The sequence below is a fragment of the Mustela putorius genome, unplaced genomic scaffold (assembly GCF_011764305.1).
Source record: "Mustela putorius furo isolate JIRA1106 unplaced genomic scaffold, ASM1176430v1.1 tig00000721_pilon_pilon_pilon, whole genome shotgun sequence".
NCBI classification, from domain to species: Eukaryota; Metazoa; Chordata; class Mammalia; order Carnivora; family Mustelidae; genus Mustela; species Mustela putorius.
Window position 1 is genome coordinate 926,049 of NW_025421456.1, and position 23,095 is coordinate 949,143.

The following is a 23,095-nucleotide window of genomic DNA, read 5'->3' on the forward strand; positions in this document are numbered from 1 at the left end:
TTTCATAACAAGCCCTTTTATTAGTCCATACCTGAGTTTATGCTAATGAGACTTTCAGAAATTCCTTAAAGATGGGGGCTGGTGGCCAAGGGAACTAACCAGGGATTAGAGAGTTAGAACTTTCAGATCCAATCCACTCCGCCCCTCCCCCGCCCCAATCTGGGGAGAAAAGTAGGGGCGGAGATTTTTAGTTCAATCACCAATGGCGCATTTTGCCTAGGTAATGGAGCCTTCATAAAAATCCAAATAACAGACTTGGAGAGGTTTCTAGGTTGGTGAAAAAATCCAATTGCTGTGAGGGTGGTGCACCACAGGTCCATGAGGGCAAAAGCTCCTACATTCAGGAGCCTTCTTAACCTCACCCAATACACCTCTTTACCTGGCTGTTCATCTATAATATCTTTTATAATAAATTGGTAAACATAAGTAAATGTTTCTCTGAGTTGTGTGAGCCATTCTAGTAAATTAATCAAACCAGAGGAGAAGGTTGTGGGGACCTCCAATCTCTAGCTGGTTGGCCAGAAGCACAGGTAACAAAATAGATGTGCAATTGACATCTGAAGGGGTTGCAGTCTTGTGGGACTGAACCCTTACCTTTGGGATCTGATGCTGTCTCTACATAGAGAGTATTAGAATTGAGTTAATTGCACAGTGATTTTGGAAAACACACAACAGATCAGGCAATGTTCTAAAGTCCTATGTAACTTGAGCACATAGACCATTTTCTGTGATGCCAATAATAGAATTTTTAGTCTGAGTGACATTCTTAGGTTACATCATACAAATACAGTGAACATTCTGGTATCTTCCTCAGATTTAGTTTTTGTTTGTTTTTCTAGTAGCCAGTCTCTGAGACCTTAGTTTCTCCAGGCACAAAAGAAAAAAAATCTCTGGGGTTTAAAAATAGGCAGTGTTATGGGCAGAATTATGTCCCCCCAAATTCATACACTGAATCCCTAAACTCCAGTACTTCAGAATGTGACTGTTTTTAGAGATGGGGCTTTTAAAGAGGTGATTAAATTAACAGGAGGCCATTAGAGTGGGTCCTGGGTTCAATCTGACTGGTGTCCCTATAAGAAGAGAATATTTGAATACACAGAGACACTAGGGACGTGCACACACAGAGAAAAGAGTTTGTGAGGGCCCAGGAAAAAGGTGGTCATTTGCAGGTCAAGGGGAAAAGCCTCAGGAGGAATGAAATCAGCTGTCATTTTGACCTTGGACTTCTAGTGTCTAGAACTGGGAAAATAAATTTCTGCTAAGTCACCCTGTCTGGTGGTAGTTTGTTACAGCAGCAGCCAAAGCTGACTAATACTGTGAGAGAGGCCAGCCACTCCTTTAAATAGCCCCTCACACACTCTTATCCACCCTGTTGGTGTTTGCCAACTCCTAAGAATATATGCCTGGACATGTAGCCAAGTTCAGGAATGGTCTGCATTTTCTTCTTTTGACTTTTCTTCATTATTGACAAATCTTTCTGTAATTCAAATATATTTTTGTTTTATAGTCTAAGGAAAGTTATTTTTAAAACAAACAAAAAATAACCCTTACATTTAAAAAGTTTAAGTTCAGCTGATGTTTCCTGATGTCACACAAAAGAGTTTTCATTGAACCAATCATAAAGTGTAATTCAACAATATATATAATAAAATGTCAGAACAGAAAATAGGAAATTAAGTGAAGCACTGAATATGCTTTATCTGATTGGCAGTATTCCGTATTTTTGAAATATCCATATATTTGACTATTTCAAACATAATTAAAATAGTTATGATTTGGATATAAACTCTGGTACTGCATCTCTTATGTTTTTGATGGTTCTTTCTCATATGCCAAACCTGGAAAAAATGTTGACTTATACCCTTTCAAAAACATGGCCACTGGGATACAACTTGACCCCATGTTTGGTGGCTAAGTTGGTTAAATGTCTGCCTTCAGCTCAGGTCACGATCCCAGGGTCCTGGGATGTAGCCCCTCACTGGGCTTCCTCCTCAGGTGGGAGTCTGTTTCTTCCTTTCCCTCTGACCCTCCCCCTGGCTTGTTCTCACTCTCTCACTCATTCTCTTTCTAAAATAAATAAATAAAAATTTTTTTTAAACATGGCCACTATTAGTTATTAATGAAATTTCTTCCCCTGTATAAATATTGGGGAGCCAGATGCTGAGGAACCCATAAGAAGGCTCAAAACAGGTTTAAAGTGAGAACGATTCCAGTAGAAATACAGCTGCAGAGGAACATGGATCATTAGAAGAACCAACAATGACAGGGGCGATAAAGAAATACAATATGAGAAAGAAGGATCAAATTCAGGATACAGAACAAATAAACTTGGTTTGGAGGAAACAAACCAAGATTTATGTGGCTTTTGATCAAATGTCAAAGTACAGGATACAGACAATAAGTAAGTGAACCCACAGCAACCGAAATATTTTAGTTTATTCCCAGCTGACATTCCCAATGACATTTTCTCACTTATCATTGGGGGAAAAAAAAAACATTGAAAAATGAAAGTGACTTTATAAATCACTTTGCCCTTCTCTAGCCAGCATCTAACCTTGCTATGCTTGTGTGGTAAAAAATAACGCTTTAAGGCACAAAGCTCTTGGAACTGTGGAAAGACTGGGAAAAGGATTTTTTGGAACATCTTTCATCCTAACTGAATTTGAAATATTGTACTAGCCGGCTACATGCTGAAATAGTTATTTCACAGGGATGTGTACTTGGATTATACATCTATGCCTTTAGGTATAAATGTACTGCATTACATTAGGAAGGTAGTAAAATAATAATAATGATAATAATAATGGCACCTGTCATTTGGGGGGAATTTTTATGTACTCTGTACTTTAAAGAAAATTATAATAATAGGTCAATAGTATATAAGTTTACAGATAAGGAAATCAGTGGTCAAAGACTTTAAATACTTCACTCCTTGTCTCAGAGCTGGCAAGTGGTAAAGACAGAATTTAACCCCAAGTTTGTTTGACTCCAAGTGCTGGCTCTTAGCTGCTAACTCTAGTCTCTCTGATTTCAGTGTTGTGCTACTACTCTCTCTTAATCATTAAATGCCTGCTATTCTGGCCTCTTTTTTGTCCCCTGAATATACTGATTTTGTTTCCATCTCAAAATTTTTGCATTTACTGTTCCTTTTGCCCAGAAGGTTCCTACCCAGAAAATTCTTCTTGCAATTTACTCCTTTTGCTTGTTCATCTCAATTCAGACAGCACCTTCTCAGAGGCCTCCCCAACCACCCCTTTCAAGTAGTCCAATTACTTTTACATTCAACAGCTTTTTTTTCTGTTTTCTTTTCCTTTTTTAACGTTTTTTTTATTTATTTGACACATACACACAGAGACCAAGCACAAGCAAGAGGAGCCTCAGAAGAAGAGGGAGAAGCAAGTTCTCTGATGAGCAGGGAGCCTGAAGTGGGACTTGATCCCAGGACTGTGGGATCATGACCTAGCAGAAGGCAGACACTTAACTGACTGAGCCACCCAGTGCCCAATAGTTTTATTTTCTTTATTATAATTATCCTCACTAACTGATATTTTCTTCTTTTATTTGTGAATATGGTTATCTGTCCCCATTCATCTCATTGTATCCTTCAGCTCTAGAATAGAGCTTACTACATAATTAGGTACTCAATAGATCTTTGAATAATGAAGGAATGAATCTCATTTAATTTGTATGAGAAATATTTAAAGAAGGCATGATTATCCTAAAAATTTTTTTAAAATTTTGCATCTTCCTGAAATTCATAAAAGTAGAATATCTTTCCACTGACCACTGAGTTAATATGTGACAGAAATTCAAAACCAGATTAGTCTTATTCCAAAATCCGTGCACTTAACCAGTAAGCTACTCTGCTTCAAGAGAAGTGACAGTTGCTGGAGTCATTAGTTATTGGTTTGGCTAAAATGTTTTCTTCCAGAATGTCCTTAGTAGAGAAGAAATACCTTGAAAATGAGTGGATCGTGGATTACTTGGAAGTTGCATAGGCTCAAAGATGCAAGAAAAGGAAGGGGTAGGCAATTATTTGTTGTCTTTTAGAATGAAAGTTTTCACATCGTAAAGATAAATGTAAAGGGGCACCCGGGTGACTCAGTGGGTTAAAGCCTCTGCCTTTGGCTCAGGTCGTGATCCTTGGATCGAGCCCCACAATGGGCTCTCTGCTTAACAGGGAGCCTGCTTTCCCCTCTCTCTGCCTGCCTCTCTGCCTACCTGTGATCTCTGTCTGTCAAATAAATAAAGTCTTAAAAAAAAAGATAAACGTAAATTCAAAGGGGAAGTCAATAATGCTTAATTTTAGAAAAGTTACAAGAAGAACTGTACATAAAATTTCAGAAGGTATCTTCTAGGACTGAAATATTAATTGGTACTTTTTCACCTAGCTATTTATAGGCCTTTTTTCATTTTGAAACTATGAAGGGAGTATTTTCAAGAATTTTATTTAAGATAGAGTCGCCTGTGTGACTCAGTCATTAAGCATCTGCCTTTGGCTCAGGTCATGATCCCAGGGTCTTGGAATCAAGCCCCATATCGGGCTCCCTGCTCCGTGGGAAGCCTGTTTTTCCTTCTCCCGCCTCCCATTTGTGTTCCCTCTCCTGCTGTGGCTCTCTCTGTCAAAAAAATAAATTAAAATTTTAAAAAATTTATTAAAGCTAGAATAAAGTTAAAAGATAATATTAGCAAAAATCAGAAAGAACAGATCTGTTAATCTATACCTATATTTATGTCCATAACTTATCTGTCTATAAATAAAACAAGTGTGAATTTTCATGAAGAAGAGCCATCAGGGAAGAAAGTAAAAACTTCCAATAACCACTGCTGTTGGTTGACATCCTTGTCAAAGTAAAAAGCCTGAAGTAGTTTAAATTCCAAGAACTGAAAAAAAAAAAAATTATTTGCAGATTGGTGTATTGCTTCCATAAGGAAAGATGTGTGTTGTTAAAATTACTGTTGGGTCCATTTTCTGAAAGCCTGGCAGTCCCTCCAGTATGAGAATGTAGTCATTCGTACCTACCTGCAGTAGCTATCCTTTCCATCTGTCTCCACCTCCGTCCACAATAGTATTAGTGTTGTACCTATAGGATTTATGTTGTACCTGTGCTTTTGTACCTATGTCCGGAAGTTCACACAGGAACATGGTAAACATACAAAACATGGAAAGAGCTATCTTTATTTGGTTTCCCTAGGGCAGACATTCAGATTCGAAAGGGGAGCTTAAGAGACATTTATCTAAGATGATCATATATGGTAGTTAGAATATACTTTCCTTTTCTTTTTCTACAATCATGATGATGTTCTGGATTCTTTTTCTCTTTTTTATTTTTTAAGATTTTATTTGTTTATTTGAAAGAGAGAGAGAGATCACAAGTGGGCAGAGAGAGGGGGAAGCAGGATGCCTCCTGAGCAAAGAGCCCGACGTGGGGCTTGATCCCAGGACCCTGAGACCACGACCTAAGCCAAATACAGAGGCTTGCCCCACTGAAACACCCAGGCGTCCCTGGATTATTTTTCTTAAGGTTAAATAAAAGTAGTTATGCTAAAGCATATGAGAAGATAATCTACAAAATTAAGCACAGTAAAGGGAAACTATTTCTGGATATTTTCATTAAATTTATTCAAGGTTATTCTACTCTCTGCATATTCTAATAACCTCACAAAAGCTAAAATTAATAAAATCATATGGTATATAAAGCAGTAGCAAAGTTATATTGTACGTTCACTTGCTATGTCCCAGGCACTATTTTAAGGGCTATTTTGCACGAATTCCCAAAAAATTATATATTTATTATTCCCATTTTGTGATGAAGAAACTGAGGCAAAGAGATGCAGAAAACCTGCACAGAGTCCTGCAGTCTCTGAGACTCAGATCCAGGATTCTAACTCCAACAGCCTGGCTCCAGAGGCCAAGCTCTGGAGACACTAAATTACACTGATACTTTGTCAAATACATTTAAATCACCTTATTATCACCTAAAGAAGAATCCTGACTGACTGAAGTACTGGGGAAATGAAGAATTACTTTAGGATTAAACTGTTCCACTAAAATAGACTTTCCTGTAACTTTACCATGTTCCTTTAGCCAATACTTCTGATGAGGATTATTCTAAAAGAAACTGCAAAATTTCCTGATTTCTTTGCTAGAGTTCATTAATTAGACATTTTTTAGATTTGCAGATCTGGAACATCACTAGAAATACCTTTGAAATTTTTTATTTTTTTTTAACTTTGTGTTCTAGAAGATGGATTCAGAAGTATGAGAGTCTATAGATATGTTTATGTACCTTATTGCCATTGCTACATTTCGGGAGTGTTACTTCTTTGAATAATTTTCTGCATCCTTTACTATAGATGTGATTTTACATGTCACTTATTCTATGGTTTTGTTTTAATTCTAGAATATATCCTACTCCTCTTGATTTACTACTTCAAATCATCTATGTATTACTAGGAAATTCTATAACTACATTTATAGGTATCAGATACGTAGCAAATGAGTGAGAAAATGACTTGTTTTCCTATAGGTTAACTGCTCAAAATTTAATGCCTGTCCTTCTGACATGAAGCCTCGAAATCAGTTGTGATTGTCTCTCCATTAACTTTTCAACTGAAAGCAGGAGATACATTCTTCTTGAAACTTTCTTTGACTGTTGTTACCATCTTCACATTCTTTCCCTCTTTTTCTAGCACAGCTCTCTCCCCCCTTGCCTGCCGACCTGCAGGCTTTCCCCTGAGTCCTGTCCTCTCTCTCTCCTCCACCACCGACATTCCCCTTCACCATGTTTCCCTTCACTATGACCAAGACTATGGCTTCTTTCTCTAAACTTTCATCTCTGAGATCGTCTTTAATTTCCAACTGCTAAATTTCTAAATGAGATTCCAAACGAACAAACAAAAGATTTTTTTTTAAATTCAGTGCACCATTTTCTCCTGAAGCCATGTGTTTTCCTATTTGCCATGATGTAGTTCAAGGAGCATCAAATCTGGATTCATAGAACTCTGGTTGAGCTGTTGACTAGCTATGTGAACTTTCATGGGACACATCATCTCTGTATTCCTTGGTTCTCTCTTCTGCAAATAGTCAAGATAATACTGAATGACAAGGGTGAGGAAAGGGAAAGGACATCCCCTCTTGGACTCAGTGTGATCATCCAGCCCCATACCACAACGGAGATTTCAACCCCCTGTTCTCAGCTTTGATACGAGCTGGTACTTCCTCGGAGTTTCCCTGACTCAGCTAACTTCAGCCCCTTGCCTCTAGGCTCAGGAAACTCCGCAAGACCACGTGAAGGTTTCTATCCTACACACATCTGCAGCCCCTTCACACAACTGTCTCATATCCTTCCATACTGGAAAGACTGGGGATTTTTCCTAAGTCCTCTTCAGGAGAAGGAAGCCACCCCAGAGCCTTCCTGCTTTGGTAGGCCCAACCTATAAGATGTTTTGCAAACTTGGAAGCTCTAGGGGAGTGGAAGATCAGAGCTTTTTGAAGGACTCTCCAGCATTTAAACCTCTTATGTCCTCTCTGATTCACCACTCCTTCTCCAACCTGTGTTCCTGAGAAAGGGACACTGTCTGACAGGTTAGAATTTTTTTTTTGAAACTGGATTTTTTTTTTTTTAACTCGAAAATCAAGTCTTTGAATACCCCCTGCCCCTTCCACATCTGGTGTAACAACCATCAGCGGAGATGGTGGGGATTCTTTATGTGGGTTTATATAGGGAAGGCCCACAGAGAACAAAAAAGACATGACAGGCAAGAAAGTGTGATTGGTTAGTGTATCAAAATATCATACTGCTACCAATTATAGCAGGATGAGTCTAGCCAATAGTAGCATGACTGTTCTCAGCTCAGATAATGGTTATCTCCTACCATAAGTTTAACAATTCTGATAAAGAAATGGCCCTGATTTCCTGGGGCTCTAATTTCAATCCTGTGGAAATTTTCTTTTTTCTCTTCCAGGCTTTGTAACATCTCATCTTCTTTTTTACCCTGCCTTTGCTTCACACATATTGTCCATTCCTATGCACTAAGTGAGGTCAGTGTTCTAAGGGACAATGGGCTTAGGAAAAAGAATAGTATCTTCTATGGGAAAATAAGCCTAGAGAGCTGACATATTACATATTATATATCTTTCTGTTCCTCCCCATTTACATCAGTTTAGTAAATGTTTTGACAATGTTTGTAGTAAAGAAGCCTATTTAAATTAACCAGCTGTTTTACAAATATCCAGTCACCATATGCATTTTAAATAATCTATGTTGGAAAATATTCCTTTGGATATGTTGTCAAAGTGTGAGAGAGAGGTTAGAGATCCTTCTAATTTCTTATAATCATGCTCTTTATATTTCAAAGTAGTTTTAGGTATCTCTGGGCATGGGTAGTCAAGCTCTGAATGCTTCCATTCTAACCATGTGGCCAGTAAAAGATCTTATAGAGGTACTTTATCTGTATCAGTGAGAAACTTAGAAACCCATGTGTTCAAAAATCTTACATGCATTTTTTTCTTATCTCTATGGGAAATTATATGGATATTTGGATAGCATATAAAAGGAGACAAGTTCATGAAAAAAAATCACCTTAAGTAATGAATAAACTTCAAAGTCTACTTGGGTTTTATTAAATTTTTTTGTCTCAGGAGGGTTACAGTTTAGCTAATGTTTCTCTCTCTTTCAGTTCATATCATACCAATCTACCCTTTGACAAGAGACTCAACTTTCTGTCTTTCCACTGTTAATGCATAATATTTTTCTTGAAGAACTGGGGAGACTTACATTTTGAAAAAAAAACACAGTGAGGCTGTTCTTTGCTTCATTAAGAACTTGAACCCTTTCCTACCTAAGGTTTAAAGTGTCTGCAGACTTGGGACATCAGAAGACAAATCAAATTAAAACACAACAACAACAACAACAACACATTTTCCGTGGTACTAGGGAATTCAATGAAATGAGGTGTGTGTGTGTGTGTGTGTGTTTAACCTTAGAATTACCTCTTGTTCAACCGTGTGCCCTTGTTAAATTCAAGCCAGAGATCAGGTATTTTTATTCCATTATTTCTTGCCATACTAACATTAAAACATTAAATTAAAACATTACTAGATAGGAGTGAAAGGGTGAGTGGTCTCTGAAGTAAGAAAAAAAAAACACTCTGAAGTTTAAAACCATTTTAAATATTAAAATTGAAATTGGATGTAAAGTTTCCCTTAAATGTGTTTCCAAGGTTTTAGAAAGTAGAATCCAACTTACAGTATATCAAATGCTATAAATCTGGCAAGATGATTTGCAAATTGACATGGAAATAAAAGCAAGGAAGATCAAACCAGAGAAATAATGAGACTCAGCAGCAAACACAATATTATGTTTGACATCCCATAACTGGTAGCTTTAAAAAGGGATTGCTAGTCATCAGTGTGTGGGGAAAGTGTGGGTTTGCCTTGATGGGAGTAAACATCACATGACAGGTGTTGGATTTAGGCCTTGCCCCAAATTACTTAAACATACAGGAAACTAAGAGTGTGAGGCAAAAAAGCAAGAGGCCAAGGGTTTTGCTCTATGCCCTTAGCTTTCCAGCAGACATCTGGCCAGAGATCCTGGGATATTGGGAAGGCAAATTGGAGGTTTGTGGATTTTTTATAGCTGTACTGAGATGTAATTGACAAATAATATTTATACATTTAAGGTGTATGAAGTGATGATTTGATACACAAGTATATTGTCAAATGATTCATGGTATCAGGTTAGTTAAGACAACCATTACTTTACATATTTACAATTGTGTGTGTGTGCGTGTGTGTGTGTGTATGTGTGTGTGTGATGAGAACATTTAAGATCTACCCTCTTAGCAACTTTCGGATGTGTAATACAGTATTGACTATAGTCACCATGTTATCCATCACCACCTCAGAACTATTCATCTTCTAACTGGAAGTATGTATCCTTAACCAACATCTCCCCATTTCCACACCTCCCTGGGGATTATTTTTTCCTGATAAACATTGCTCGAATTATCCTGTTTTCCTTAGCAAAAATTGATTAAGCCCTAAAATGTATATTGTGGCCCTCTCAAAAGTTTTCTTTTGACATTTTTAATTGTTAAATTATGTATACATACATATACGTGTGTATATACCCACAAACATATGTGTATACATATTACAACTTTTCACTTTATCCTCTAAATTCTATTCTTTCCAAACATCAGTTTTGTTCTATACTATTATTCTTAATATGTTGCCTTTTTAATTGAAAATTCATTTTATTGTTCCTTAATCTATATGTTAAAAACTTCATAAACTTATCTAACTTAATCCTTGGAACATTACAATAAAATTAGTAGTTTTATTACTATCTTAAAATAAAGAAACGAAGGCTGAGAGAGCTTAACTAAGTTGCCAAATTTCACACAATTAGTAATTGTTCTTCATGTATAAGTCTGACTACATTCAGAATCTGTGCTTCTTATCTCTGTGAAATAAGGCACAAAATTCCTCTTAACCTATTACATATTTGTGTATTATGTGGCTATTCCTTTATTTGTAGCTTATATTTATTAGTTTTTACCAATCTTTAAAATTTGCCATTTGGCTTGAATATACAAAAGATGCTTTTTCCCCTATCATATTTTCTTGTCCATTTCTGTATTTTGAAAACTTTTCTCTGTTTGTCATAGTACAGTGAACATTAAGAAGAATATGGAGTTTAATGGCAGAATATCTCAGGCCCTAAGCAAGGGGGACTTGCAAAAGGCTGCATTATTTTGAAAAAATTTCCCAGCTGTACCACGAATGAGTTCTAGTTAAGTTTTGTGGGCCAGAACTTAGTTGCATGGCCCTGCCCAACCAACAGTGAATCTGGGATGTGCAGAATTTCCCAGGGGCATATTTCCTAAAATTTGGTTATTGTGGAGTAAGGGGAAAGTGGTTGGTTGGACCGGTAGCTGTCACCTGAGGGAAACACAGAGAGAGGGGGCCAAAGAGAGGGAGAGAGAGAGAGAGCATGAGGAAAAGAGAGAGAGTGAGGGAAATGTCTTCTGACATAATTCTTCAGGTATTATTTAAATAAACAACTGAACTGAGGGAATCTTAAATATCCTACCACCACACCTGAGAAGTAGGTATGAGACAATGAATCAAGCAAAAACTTCATGCTCATCATTCATCAAATATTCACTGGAATATGAACTCTGTAAGAGAAACTACTTTTATTTATGCTCTACCCTAGCTCTTAGGTGAAGTAGATACTTAGTAGGTACTTAAAAATAATTGTTAAATGAGTGAATCTTTATTATGGATCTATTAAACAGTTCTTAGTAATGTGCTTAGGCTTGAGAATATAACAGTGAACTAGACAGGGAATGTGTCCTTATGAAGCTTCAAAACTTGTAGGCAAGACTATAGGTTCAAAGAATAATTATGTTGATGAGTGGTGAGTATTGAGATAAGAAAAAAATAAGATGTTATGGAAATTTCTAAATATGAAATTACTGTTACATCAATTTATCTACAATTTGGAAAGTGTAACTAGAATGAAAGAAATATTTCTGTTTTAAATCATAAAAAACAAGCCACATAATCCTTTAGGACTCCAGACCCGTGTAGAATTATAGAGCCCAATACGAAATAAAAAGAAAAAAGCCCAGTGACTGCCTGTAGCAGGTATCAGATGAGTTTATAGATTCTGACTCGGTGAACTTGGAGGGTCCACTTCCATGGGCCACACCAGACTGCAAGGACTACCGGTTACCAAGCCAACTAGCTGACCGTATTTTCCTTTGCTTCATGACTGTCCTCACTATATTTCACCTCTGCTGAGAACTTACACATCTTGGGCTCCGCACAGTGCCTAGGTCCTCTATCCAAGTTAAAAAGAAAGAGAAAAAAAGAAAGAAAGAAAGAGAGAAAGAAGGAAAGAAAGAAGAAAGAAAGAAAGAAGAAAGAAAGAAAGAAAGAAAGAAAGAAAGAAAGAAAGAAAGAAAGAAAGAAATAGTGAGTCAATATTCTTGGTTAACCAACATAGCAGATTTCCTAATTTGTTATTCATGGTGTTTGATCTTTGCGTAATACATGGCAGAAAACTACTAATTATTAAGTAATACATTTAAATAATTGTGTCTGTAATAAATCACATTGGATTTCTAGATATTTTCAAATGTTATACATTTGTACAATAATTATTAGTTTTTTCAGTCTACAGATAATACTTGGTACATACATGGATTTATGGTTCCCTTCCAAAAAACCATGTGTGACCTAAGGATCTGAGCTCTGAACATATACATTATCTATCTGTTCTTTCTCTGGTCTATAGATCAAATGGTAATTGTTTTTGAAGGCCAGGATGCAAGGATGGGTAACTAAACTGCTACGTTTATTCATTCACTGTCTGGTTTGAGAGAAGTCTGTGGGTCGTACATGTTTACGTGAATCCATCTGGCAACATTTGTCTTTGACAGTGACATATTATTGCTGAACTTAAAATTGTGCGTGTGTATGTGCGTGTGTTTTTTTAAGTAGGCTCCGCACGCAACATAGGGTTCAAAATCATGACCCTGAGATCAAGAGTCCCATGTTCCACCAACTGCACCAGCGAGGCTCCCCATGTGTGGTTGTCTTTATCAAAAGTCACCAAACTTGTATGTTCAACTAAATGGTAGAAAACTTTCAAAGAATCCACTGTGGCAACTTCTCAAAACTTACCTGAGATTCTTCTTTGATTCTTGCCCTCAAAGTCTGCAAAAACTTAAAAACCTCCAGTCTAGAAAGATTTACTTGGATACAGATTTTTGCATATAAATTCATTCTTGCCTCCTCTCCTGCAAACCTCATAATGATTCCATTGTAAAAACCTGTTCATTTTAACTTTTAACCCACTGAGCCACCCAGGCGCCCCTCATTTTAACTTTTAAATATGACCTAAATCAAGGACTTCTCATCACCTCACCCTCTTCTCCTTTGCCCAAGACATCATTATGTCTCCTCGGGAATATTTTGAAAGAGTCCTAACTAGTTCTCTGCTTCCTTATGGCTCCCCTACAGTGTTATAAGAGCAGCCAGAATGAACTTGTAAAATTATAAATCAGGTAGCAGAACTCACAAACAGTTGTCATCCCACGAATAGGGAAACTCATTTACCCCTCCTACAACGTTTTGCACAGTCTGACTCATCTCCATCCAGATCTGTCCTTCTCCTTTTGCCTTTGCTCATACAGGCCCTCTTGCTGGTTAAGAAGCACACAGAGCTTGTTCTTGATGTGGAGTTCTTGCTTTTGTCCTTTATCTGTTTGAGATGCTCTTCTTACCAGATCCTGTCATGTCTTCCTCATCCACTTTAACCAGGCTTCTGCTGAGAGAGCACCTCCCCCAAGGCCTCAAGTCTGGGCCTAGTGTAATCAACCACACATCACTTCTTATCTTAGTTGTTCATTATGGCTTTCATTACTACCTAAAATTATTTTATCCACATGTCAATTCTTCCATCATCAGTCTACCCCACTAGAATATATGGTTCATGAAGACTGGGACTTGCCTAGCACATAGTTCTCAATGAATATTTGATAAATCAATACTGAGCCAAAGCAGTATCCGTGAGATGCAGGTAATCACGGTTCTCCTTCCTTTCCATCATAGCAAATCCTTGAAGTTCTCCCAATTTCTGCTTCCTACCATGCTTGACTTCTTGATGTTGTAGGCTGAATTCTGCAGGAGCCGTGCCACTGATGTCAAAATAGCAAATCTCCATGGTCTTCTTTTCTGACTTTTCTTTGTCTAGATGTGTTTGGAGTTTTTCCAATATGTTCTGCTCTTTTGTTTCCAAGTTATAGAAAAAATGCCTTGCTTCACCACTAGTTATGATTGTCCTAAAATTATGTTGCCTGGACCATTTTCCCTTAGTTGACCACTGGAAATGTCAGGTTCTTGCTATTACTATCACTCATTTATAAATTTTGACATAATCCTCATAGAAAATGTCTCCAAGCTTAAATAATATTTTAGAGTAAATTGTTTTGAGTCTATACCTTATGCCTAAAATATCACTGTCACAGTTTCCATTTTTCTGTGTTCATTGGGTTATCATATGACTGTTTCATGACACACATACATCTTTTTTAATTTTTATGGTTTCCAAAAAGTTTTTACTCTTGACATTATTTCATAACTGTAAGCCACATTTAATATGTCGATCATCTTGATTGTATAACATCACAAGAGTGAAATATTAGCTATTCAGGATAAATGATAATTATTTGTTTTATAACAATGAAAGTCTTCAGTTACTTTCTATTGTTAGAAGGGGAAAAATGACTAATTTTGAGAGCCTTTCTGCTGCCAGTAAAAACATGTTGCAGCATTCCACCTTCTACTACCCCACCTTTATGTATTTTGTCTATATATAACTTAAGTACTCCACAGACGAACAATCATTATAAAATCAAATGCACACAGTTTTATATAGGTCAGTACAATGTATAATGGATGTACAGTCAAAGAAGCATTATAGATGCTCAATAGCATTGGACCCAGGCCAGAACAAACCTCCTGGGCTTAAGTAACTCTTTCTGGGTTCAGTCTCTGGAAATAATGCTTTGGATCAAATGTGCAAGGATATCAATGGGTTTTAGACTATTCCAAAGTCAACTATGTCATTTGATTTGGGAGTTTCTATGCCTTATAAAATCAACCTCATTTTAGATGGACTTCTTGAGAATTGTTTTATTTTTCTTTTCCTGTCTACATATTGCTGCTTTGAGTAATGAGTAGAAATGCATTCTGAATAAAATAGCTAAGCAACCTTTAGTGAGTAATGGGCATCATGGTATTTAGACCTAACATTTGTCTTTTTTTGGTGGCTAGAAAAATAAGACAGCAGATCTGCAGCAAATTCCTTCAATAGTTATTGAATACTTCTTGTGGCAAAGCTTAGTGGTTGAAATTTCTAATGAACTAAAAAATAAGTAAAATGAATGACCAATATGATCCTATAATGATTGCTTAACTTAATGTCTAGTTTTTCTTATATATGCAGGTGAACAATTAAAAGTGTTTTAGTTTTTAGTTTACAGTTAAAATCTAAGAAATAACCACAAACAGAAGCAGTTGGTTAGTTTTTCACGTTTGTCAAATGCAATTTCTTATAAACTGGTTTATGGATAAACCAAGCTTTATTTTCAGTGTGATTTCCTTTACTTTAAAATCCTCAGAAATCCAGATATTCATTCAAATTTGATCTGGATTTTAGTGATATAATTTTTTTTTATTTATTTATTTGAGAGAGAGTGGTGGGGGAGCAATGGGAGATGGAGAGAGAGAATCTTGAGCAGACTCACCACTGAGCACAGAACCAGACCAGGGGCTCCACGTGAAGCTCAATCTCACAACCCTGAGATCATGACCTTAGCCCAAATCAAGAGTCAGTGCTTAACCAACAGAGCCTCCCAAGCATCCTGGTAATACAATCTTTTGACATCTAGCTCTAAGTCCAGAATTTCTCATGTTAGATCAGCAAAAGAAAGTTCCCAATCCAGATATCTTTATAAGTTTTTAACATATATTCATGAAATAAAAAAGAAGAAAGTTAAATTGGAGAATAAGTTCAAGGCAAAGAGAAATTCAAATTACTTCTAATTTATTTTTTTTCTCTTTATAGTGAAGTCATTTAAGTGAAAATAATGAATCATGGCAACTGTTACAGTTGTGTTCTTTCACAAAAAGTTTGTGTAGTATTGTCTTAAACATTGCAAGGTTTTAGACCTGGTGAAGAGAAGCAAGATTGCTTTTAGAAAATTTATAATATGTAGTGTGATAAAGCATACTCAAAAAGTGTAAGATTCTCAAGGTCTCTCCAGGGTTTCATCAGAAAAACTGAATATGAGAGCCGAGTCTTGGAAAAGTCACATTTGTATATGCAGAGAGGGAGGAGGAGAGAATAACAAGTAAGGTGCCCAGAATGAATACTTGGGGATTCAAATATCTACCCACAGAAAGCTTGACAGGCAGGGCACCTGAGTGGCTCAGTGGGTTAAGCCACTGCCTTCAGTTCAGGTCATGATCTCAGGGTCCTGGGTTTGAGTCCCGCATCAGGCTCTTTGCTCGGCGGGGAGCCTGCTTCCTCCTCTTTCTCTCTGCCTGCCTCTCTGCCTACTTGTGATCTCTCTCTGTCAAATAAATAAATAAAATCTTTAAAAAATAAAAAAAGAAAGAAAGAAAGCTTGACAGGCATATGGCTTGTTTGGCGTCCTCTCCTTATCTTACTGATGACTCTGCTTACCACTTGATTTCATCCCTCTTTCCCTCATGCCTTCTTATAGCTTGTATCAACACTCCATTCTGTGCAGACACTACCGACCATGCTCACATGACAAGGAAGGCTTCTTTCTATCCAGACACGCTGAAGGAGTGTGAGTGGAAGAAAAGACTGAGATAACCGACAACAGGAAAGTCCCAAAGAATTCTTGGAAATTTGGGGATTACATGGGGCTCAGGATTTTGGTAAACCACATAAGGAAAGGTGAGGAGAAAATTCTTGTGAGAAATGGACTGGAATATAGAAGGAATCTGCTCTGCTTTTTCTTGATTAGCATATTTATTTTGGAGAACATAGGGTGGTAAGTTTAAAGAGGTTTACCATGGCCCATTGAAAAGACACTGTGGCAAATTAAGACATGAATTCCTAGTCAGTAGGAATTCTTAAAGATTTAGTCAGTAGGAATTTTTAAAGATTTTCTGGTCAAGTCCTAAGCAGGACTTAGGTAAAATTAATCTGACATTAGAATTTATTTAAAGAAGAGGTCCTGCAAACTGATCAGTGGACAAGAGAGCTATGGTAACAGTTTATAATGAACACAAAGATGGTGTAACAGACTCTAGACAAGCAATGTTCAAATAAACTTTCCACAAAAATAGAAACATTCTACACTTCTTAGTGTGTAACCACTAGCCACTAGTGGCTATTGAGCTTCAAACATAGCTAGTATGATTGAGGAACAGTATTTATAAGTTCATTTAAGTAATTTAATTTAAATTTACCCACACATGGCTACTCATTTGGACAGTAGAGGTCTAAGTCATTTAAGAGTGAGGCTGTCTATTTTCTCTCCAAACATATTCTTGGACAAAGAGCCCCCTCCCCACCATGATTTTCAAGTTTTTAATCATCTTTGTTTTTAAGAAGTCTCCATTTCAAGAAAAATCTTGTTTATTTTAATAAACTTATTTTAAATCTAAGGCTTTATTCTCTAAAATTGTGTGGTCCAATAAAATAGCCCCTCACTACAAATAACAATTTAAATATTAAATTAAATTAAATTTTAGTTATTACTTTCATTCAAGTCCCATTTCAAGTAAACCAGTAGTCACATATGGTTAGTGGCTATCGTACCGACTATGTCACTTTAGACACAAGTAACAGAAATAGGAGTCAAATCTGAATGCCAAAGATCTGAAACCAAATAAAGAAAGGGTCACTGGCCAGAACTGTGGTATTTGGAAAGGTGGAGATATAAGGATAAGGGGAATCAAGGAAAATTCCAAGAGACTGAGGCTTGGAGTCTAGAAGCTTGGAGGCTAGAGACTAAAGAAATGATAGTAACACTGAGCGAAATTTGGAAGTAGGGGAAGATTCCTCGTGATAAGAAAAAGAAAGGTTCCATCTTAGACGCATTGAGATGGAGGTACTCTATCTGGGTAGAATGATTCCAGTCTCTGTTTCAGAGCTGCCACACGGTACTTTTAAATTTAGAGATAGAAAAATCAGGAAGGTGATTTGATCTGGAAGGATTAAAGACATTTGCAAGTGTGGGAAAAGGCAAGGCCAATTTTGGGTGCACATTAAACATGTCTTTGTACTTCCCCATGAGGGTAAAAAGACATCATAGTCATTTGGGAGAAGCAAGAGAGTAAAAACAGTGATTACCAAGGGGAAAGGAAGGAGTAACAGAGGTGGGTTGGGGGAAGGACACTTACATTGTTAACAAGTCATTCCACTGGCATTAATAAACAATTTTTCTGATAAACAGTTTTTCAGAGCTTGAGAGCTCCATGTTTCACATGAAACCACATGGCCATGGGGCCAAGATGTCTGGTATGAGACTTGCTGAGAAAATTCCTCAGTGGGAACTAGAAGATGAGAGTCCTATGTTTAAGTTAAACATCTCTTTAACAAATCATATCCTTTTAATTAATCAATATGTTATTTAATCTAGCTACTAGAGCAGTGCTTTACATACAGTGGATATACAGGAATTATATATCAGGAGGAAAACAGGAAAGAAGAAAGGGAGAAAGGGAAGGTAAGGGGAGGAGGTTGCACAATAAAATAATTACATGCATGCAACAAAAATATAAAATTTTATTCAACATCTGAATATATTAGTGACATAGTCATACAATTATGAATCATATCTTATTTACATTTTAAAACATGAACTGAAGAACTTAATCGAGTAAAAAATTAAAACATACCTTTTCCCTCTCCAAAAACTCTTTTATCTATTTTCTGGGGAATTGTGAGCCTATATACTATTATACCCAATTGCCACGAGTCCCATACATCAAAGCAAAATGTACACAATCCATTATATTTAAGGTACTGGTAAAAATCCTCAAAATGTCCTTCAAATGAAGATATATGAGGCAAAGAGCACATTCATCATTCATCAAAAGATGAAGGAACTGTTGCCATCACTAAGGTGAAGCAGGCACTGTCTAACCAAAACACCTTTACAGATACCACATGAAAATACTTAAATATAATTAAGTATCAAATGCTTATTGTAGATGAAAATAAAGTTTGAGGGTGAGTATTGGAAAGGAGTGATCAGTATAAATGTTGACATCATACAGTTCCAATTGTGAGAAACAACAGGCAGAAAAAGCCCTGAATAATGAACATTCAGGAAAATGTTTCCTCCATACCACCTGGGTGGTTCTGTCTGCAGCCTTAATTTTCTTTGGGTATATCTCTTGAGTTTGGGGATCTAGTCATAGTGCTCTACTTTTATTCTGGAATATTCTTGGCACATTTTTTTAATACATGTCTAAATAAGGGCCAGTTCTATTGATCTATAAGCATAATGCAAATTCTATTCAGTCATTTGGAAAAAAAAAAATAATGTGCCTCCTCATACTTTTTGGCTTGATATATTTCTCTATGTGGATTTCATTTCTTAATTCAGAGAACCAGGGACAGTAGATAAATTGAAAGAATATGGTATCACTGTGTCTCACCACTGTACCAAATGGCCATTCTTTTGAAGGTTTGGTGAATCGTTTGACTTGCTTCTTCAGTACAACGGAATATATACATTAATCTTGATTTTAGAAAATGTGATTGGGTGCCTGGGTGGCTCAGTAAGTTAAGTGTCTGCCTTCAGCTTGAGTCATGATCCCAGGGTCCTGGGATCAAGACCAGAGTCTGGCTCCCCGCTTAGCTTCTCCCTCTCCTTCTATCCCTCCCCAGCGCTTGTGCCCTCTCGCTCTCTCATGTGCTCTCTCTCTCTCAAATAAATAAATAAATAAATATTTTAAAAGCCCCAAAGCCAAAAAACAGTTATGTGATTCCATGCAACTTCAGAAATCCAAATAGAACACTTCTAAATTCAAATTGAATATATTAAAAAAAAAACAAATTAATATATATTAAGGATGTTTATCCACAAATAGGTTTAAAATAAAGAATAAAACTAGTCAGTACTAGTTTAGCAAAGACAGGGCTGAGAGATACACATTTAATACTCATCATGCTGGAGGTTACAGAATTATATCCATAACCATCTCAGTGTGTTGACCCATGCCTTGCCCTCTTCACCAGAAATCAGAAGGAAAATGTGATTTATTATGTATTAACAATTCAACCCAAATCCAAGATTATAAATATTTAAGCGGTTAAGCTTCTTTTAAAACATAGCAATGATCAATTTTTTCTCGTTTAAAGGAAATTGATCTGAAAAGCAAGGATTGTTTACATGAGTGATAGCATTAAAAAACTAATAAAATACTCAGGCACATTTACTGTATACTCTCCGTGTCATTTTACAATAATGCTGTGTTCTTCATCTACATTAATAGCTATTATGCTTTAGAGAATGAAAGACAAAACCCTGAGCAGTGGAGCATATTTAGCAAGCAACCAGAAAATTTAACCAAAATCTCCAAACAGTGGGAAAAAAAAAAAAAAACCCAAACACACAACTGTGAATCTAGTCTTTGTCAAAAGGATTGCATGAAAAAGATCAGTAAAGCGAAAAGAGTTCAGGAATGTTTAATCCCAAAGGAATAACATTTATCAAAGCAATTTGCAAGGATAATTCTGTCACTTCTGCTTCTGTGAACAAAGGATAACAAATGAGCTTGCAACATTTACTACCAAATTTGAAGCAGTTTTTCTGGCATGAGGGAAGTGATGTCATTATTGCTGTAGGGTTGGGATTTTTGGTTGTTTGTTGTTGTTGTTTTGGTAGGCAAAAGGGCAAAACTGGTGTTGATTTAGAATGTATTCTCAATAGTCATTGATTTTGAAAGGCATATAGTGTTATAAAAAATGAAATGCATGCCAGTTCTTTTAATAAAGAACAAACAAATCCTCTGCCTTTTATTTTTCCTTCTACATTTAGCTCTATTCTGGGGACATCAGAATGAAAAATATATATATTTTCTTAGCTGTAAGTTTGATTAAATAAAAGCACTTGTCCTTAGAAATATGTTAAAATATTTTAATAATCATCATCCATTTTATTTTTCAGATTAAAAGCTCAATAGAACCAGAAAAACTGACATACTAAGACCAGGATGTTTGTTTGGTGTTTTTTGGTTTTCTTTTCTTTTTTTTTTCTTCCAGCCTCTGACATATGATTGCTTGGTTCATAGTGATTTAAACAAGGTTGAAATCTGTTACTCTCTCTTTCCAAGGTCTGAATACATAGTCCAATACAGATGTGATAGCTCTCATAAACATTCATGTTCTAACATGTCCTTCCTATCTTCCTCAACACCCTCTTTTCCTGTCAAGTGTAATATGATTTTTTTTTATGTTCAGTTAGCCAACATATAATACATCATTAGTTTTTGATATAGTGGTCAACGACTCATTAGTGCAACATGGACTCTATAGCTCCTGCCTTCACTTCTGCATTCTGCCAGCATACAGGTGGAAGGTGTGGTAGGGAGCACGTCTCCTTTCTTTAAGGATAAGGTCCAGAAACTGGCCATTTCATCTCCACGTAGGGTCTGCTGGAAGAACTTTTGGGCCTCACTTAGCTGCAAAAAATTTTTGAAAGGATAGACTTTCTTCAAAATAGGGATACAGCCACTAAAATTAAGGGGTTCTATTGCTAAAGGAAGAAGGAGAAATGTGTCCTGAGGGTCAGCTTTTGCTATCTGTCCCAAGTCATTCTACTAATCTTCATAAACTAAAACAATGGAATTTTCAGCAATTCACTGCAATTTTTCTATAATTTAAAGTCAATTAGGACTGAAAGATGTTTGTAAAAAAACTTTTGTAAGGAATTTATATTAGTCTGCTCGGATGGCCATAACAGAATACCACCGAGTGCGTGGCTTAGAACGTAGACATTTATTTTCTCACAGTTCTAGAGGCCGGAAGCCAAAGATCAAGATGCCTACAGAATGTCTGGTGTCTGGTGAGACATCTCCCCTTGTGTATGTAGCAGGATCGGTTGCTTTCTCTCTCCTCACATGACCTTTCCTTGGAACATGCGCAGAGGCAGAGAGAGAAAGTTCTCTTTTTTTTTTGTAAGGACACTAGGCCTGTGGGATCAGGGCCCCACCCTTATGACTTCATTTAACCTTATTTCCATAAAGGCCCTATTTCCTAATACAGTCAGATTGGAGGTGAGAGTTATAACATGAATTTTGGGGAGATATAAACGCTGACTTCATAATAAAGTTTATTAAAAAGTCATGTTTTTTCCAAAACTGGTTAAAATTGGCTTAGTCATTTTATCTCTTCACTGAGGAAATGAAGAAGTTGAACTAAACACTAAGGTTGCTTTACATACTAAAGATGTGTGATTACATGCAGAATCTATAATATTATTTATTTTGTTCTCATATTCTGATCATCTCATGTATATTTTAATACCAGAAATGTTATTTACTTTTTTAATGTTAGTATTGCATATTACACAAAATAAATATTTGAAAAAGTTTACTAAAATCAAGTATTTTCAAAACATAATTTGTCAACAATACTCCTGAGAACCTTCAATTGTTTGTGGGGTTGGAGGAAGGAAAAATGTGTAAGCAAATTTTTTTAAGACTTCTTGTTTGAAAACTTGCCATCTGGGAGAGGGAAGAAAAAGAAACAAATAAAAATAAGTTTTGCCAGGATCAGAGAGCACTGTCAAACGCTCACCTAGCTGTTCACTTATGATGAGATCCGAATGACTAAGGGCACTTTACAGAATGGATTGCTTTTATCATCCTAATCAAATTCTTTAATAAACCCATAGTCTTGGTGTGTGTCATAGCATAAAAAATAGCTCTAATCTCTTTGGGAATTGCACTTCCCTTTGGTAGGATTACAGGGAGAAAAGAATTCAGTATCATTAAACTCATCTGTTGAGGTAACAGGGAAAGTTGATCGCCCTTTGGCAGGTAATGTTGCAGTGGAAATGTCTGTGGTTCTAGGATGGCCAGTCTTGGTTTTGAAGCCTTGCTCCAGTATGTACTTAGGTTGCTGGTCGTGAGTACATTCTGAACCTGGGTGAGGTATTAGTAACAACTGGGATAATCATGGCCTGGGGATTAGTGGAGCTTAATGTGTAAAGAGTAACACATTCCGTAAACAGGCACTAACTGCTGCTTCCCATTCTTCATTGATTGTTTGTTTTTCCTCCTTGCTGGCAAAGAAACCTACACCCCCTGAATTTTACCTACTATCAAAGTTGAATTATTTTACAACTTTGTGGGATGAAGGAAGAATGAATAAAGAAATGTCTGAAAAACAGAACTGTATTAGCATACTATGCTATGGTTTATGTTGAAAGCCTGGTAATGATGAGGAATTGTTAAGCAAAAACAAAGGCATTCCAGGGCAACTTCTGTGAAACTTGAGGTGGCATTAGCAACATTCCAAAT